Here is a 4,563-nt window from a genome sequence, read left to right on the forward strand (position 1 = left end):
TCTATATTATATATATTATATATGTTATATATTAAAATTATATATATTTTGATATAGGCTTTTTTATTTAAATAAAATAATAGAAGATCAAATTTACGTGAATCCCCTAAATGAAATTTTAAAACATGAATCCTCTAAACTATATAATATATAAATCGGTGATGTGAGTTAGATAATGCATAAAACATGTTACTTAGGACGATTTATGCATGAAATTTATTGGACAAATGCACATAAATCGTTCCAGGGCTATGTGTTTTTCAAGTTGTATGTAAATCGTCCTACCTTAGCATGAGTTAGGTTTTTTCATCTAAAATCCACAATCCTAGCACAATTTACGTGTAAATACACAACTTCAGCACCAAACACGATTTACGGGCAAATCCAAAACTAATAGATATATTTAGACATAATTTTAATTTGTACTTAAATATTTTTAGGTTGAATATTAATTTTTCAATAAATTTAGGAAGTGAAAATTTTAATTAGTTAAAAAAATGAATATAAAAAATGATTTTGTTACAACAAAGATTTATCTTCTAAAATAATTAAAAAAACTTCATTGAAAAGATTAATTATTGTGTATGAATAATTCTATTTTCCTAAAATCGAATAATAGATTCTTTATCTAAATGACAGAGAATTTGATAACATATTTTAGTCGAGAGAATAGCACTGATTTGACCAAATAGCAATCAATAATTGGATATTTTAGAGGATACAAGTAACACCAGCATAAAAATGAAGTGAAAAAATCAAAATACATAGCAAATGTAGAATTTAACCAAAAAAAAGATAATAATTGAGTTGAGTACTTGACGTACTAAAATTAATTTTGTAAAATATTTATTATGTGAATACTTGTAGATATAGATTAAATTCATTTTAATATCCTATTAAAACTAAATCTCAATTTTAAAACCTAATTCAAGAAATAAAAATATTTTTATATTTATAAATTATCTAAATACATAACAAAAAAAATATAACTATCTGAACATAATATAAACAAATTTTAGATATAACTATCTAATACTTGATTAAAATCTTTTAAATTGAATAAATTGATAAAATAATAAAATAAAAAATTAATTTTTAAAAATTAAATTAATAAAAAAATATCTAAACAATTATATTTTTAATATATTTTCTTAAAAATTAATTAATAAATATTTTTATCCTACCACATCTTCAATGTTATATGTTATCTAATATTCAGTAAAAAAAATAATATTAACCAACATAAAATTGATTAAAAATTCAAAAAAGAATTAGCAAAATATTCATGAGAATTTTTTTACTTTACCATATAGGTACAGATTTTTTTTGCATCTTTTATATGCCAATCAAATAATTAGTACCATATGTCAAATGAATAATATTAAATTAATAATTTTTTTTGCAATATAAGTTATTTATTTTAATTTAATTATGAACGAATTTGCATGTACTTGAGTATCAGTACTCTACATCATTAATTGTTTAGGAAATAAACATATTAATATTTTAACAAATCATTGGTAGGTGCAAATTTTTTTTTGCGTCTTTTCTACGTTAATCAAATAAGAATTTAATTTTGATATTCTATTAGCGTAAAATAGTTTGATCTAATTACACAACGCTATCAAAATTAAACTCATCAAATAATCAGGGTTATATACCAAATAATATTGTGGAATACAAAATCATTAAATTTTTTGTTATATAATTTATTTAATTTAATTTAAAAATAAATATTTATGTACTCGTTTAAATATAATTGTATTTTAATTTTTCATTCTATTACGTACACGTTGAGGATAATTTGAAATAAAAGATAATGAACTTGTTGTAACTGTCATGTATTTTGTGCTTTGATTGCGTTGTCATGTGAGAATCATGGCGCCTTCATGGAGACCGGATTCTTCTACAGAATCAGTTTTACGTTTGGAGTTAGCCAACCAGCAGCGGTGACAGACAGCGTCTTCCTTTTCTATGGCAGCAATTTTTCGAGCTTTGAAGGTCCATTTATGGTAGATGTGGAATCGGGTGGGTTCAAGAGCGTCAAAATCTGTGGCTAGACAGAACAATAGTGGAAGCACCTGCTAGCAAACAAAACAGTAAAAATGCTTGAAGACATCACATCAACAATAACAGAATAACGGAGGAAGTCGATCAAATTTTTCTGAATACTTTTATGGTGTAAAGATAGTCCTGTGTTAAACGAGCGAATTAGTTTTTTTGTTAGTGCCGGTTTGTTTGTTCAGCCCATGACAAAAAAAAATAACAATAATAAATAAATTTAATTTACCTAATTACTTTTGATAGCAGGTTAACTTTTAAAGAGTGCTGCACTCTTTACTTTGTCTAGAGTGCACTAGCTTTCGCCATCAATCAAACATATATACTCAATGTGACCATAAATAACTTAATAATACTTAGATTCACCAATAAATTTTTATATATTATTTTACTGTCAAGTAAGAACATATCAAAATTAGCTCAAAATAAATAATAAATTATTAGAGAATTCTAATGCACAAAATTCTCTAATAAACAATAAATAATTTAAATCTACTAAAAAACAACTCAACACTTTTCTTTGATGCCTGCAAAACATATATCTAAAATAATAGAGTAAAGTATCATTTTTGTCCCCAACGTTTGGGGTAAGTCCCAAAGTTGTCCCTAACGTTTCAATCGTCCTATTTAAGTCCCTAACGTTTCAAAACTGACTCAATGTTATCCTGCAGTTAGAGATCTGTTAACAGAATTGACGGTGGGACAAAATTGAGACGATTTTGAAACGTTAGGGACTTAAATAGGACGAAAACGTTGGGGATAAAAATGATATATAGAAATAAGTTTTAATTTTATTCTTCAATAATATTAATTTTTTACTATATATAATATTCAATTATTTTTTTAATCACATCTAAGTAAATTACACTTAATCTCATTAATTTTATGTCGTCTTATTTAAGTCCCTAACGTTTCAAAATCGTCTCAATTTTATCCCACCGTCAATTCTGTTAATGGATCCCTAACGGCAGAACAACATTGAGTCAATTTTGAAACGTTGGGGACTTAAATAGGACGATTGAAACGTTAGGGACAACTTTGGGACTTACCCCAAACGTTGGGGACAAAAACGATACTTTACTCTAAAATAATATTATATCAATGTTAGTATACAGTTTTACAATCATCGACCGTATTTACTATACATGACTCATTCTTAAAAGTTATTCTACAGACATGTGCAGTTGGAAGATAAATTACTGGACTTTATTTTATTTTTCTAAATTATTATAATTATGCATTATTCATTAAATGCTAATTGTAATATTGTAATATAATTATAATAAAGATATTTTTCTAAAATAAATTTAGAAGAGAGAATAGTGCTTTCATTTTGGAGGGAAAATAAATTCATAAAGAATTGACACCTCACTTTTATTAGTTGATAATGTATTAAATATTGATTTTATATAATTATAATAAAAATATTTCTCTAAATTAGTATAATCATGCATTATTTATTAAATGTTAATTGTAATATAATTATAATAAATATATTTTTCTAAAATAAATTTAGAAAAGAAAATAATGATTTCATTTTAGAGAAAAAATAAATTCATGAGGAATTAACACCTCACTTTTATTAGTTGGAGAAAAAATTCAGTATATTTTGTCATTATTATACATTTTTCTCTAATCATATATCCACTGTTTTCTTTTCTTTGTTTCACCATTTTGAACCTGGGTTTAACTTCTCGTAGTTCTCACTTTTTAGTCATTCTATTAGATGTAGTTGATAACTATTGAAATTCTTCGATTAATATAAGAGAAAAATATATTATTATATGATAGAATTAATATGAGTATATTTTATTATAATTATAATTAATTAATTGGTATAAATTATAATAAATTATATATGATATTTAAAAAGAAAATAAAATGAATAAAAAAATAAAAAGAAATAGAAGAATAGAAGACACAATAAAATAAATTGAATGTGAATTTTTTTTCTTTTTACAAATTTTATATCACATCCACTTCAATAATAATAAATAAAAATACATCAACTTAATATCTAAAAGAAAATGATGAGATAAAATTATAACACAATTTTAAAATAAAAGCTTAAATTAAACCATAATATCATTACACAACACAAATTGAAAGTAATTTCACACTACAATATATCACACAAATAGGTAAATGACTTAAGCTTAATTACGGATTTTTTTTATTTATGCATACATGATAACACCATGGTCTATAAATGTTTAATGGATAACATATCATATATTGCTCTGAATGATGAGTACGGGAGTTGAAGAGTGTGTGTTGATTTGTATCCATGATAGTTTCCTTCTTGTGACGACGCCTCATAGGAAGAAAAAGAATTGTTGTAAAAGCTACCAAATGAAAAAGTAATTGGTAAATGATTGATATTTTCTTCTAGCATATATGGTCTTTTATAGTGGTAAAATAAAAATAGAAGGAATAAAATTCTGTATTTTTATATTAGAAATAGAATTTGATATTTATCCTAATAAAATTAAATAACTAATT

Source organism: Arachis ipaensis, chromosome B01 (assembly GCF_000816755.2).
Source record: "Arachis ipaensis cultivar K30076 chromosome B01, Araip1.1, whole genome shotgun sequence".
Taxonomy (NCBI): Eukaryota; Viridiplantae; Streptophyta; class Magnoliopsida; order Fabales; family Fabaceae; genus Arachis; species Arachis ipaensis.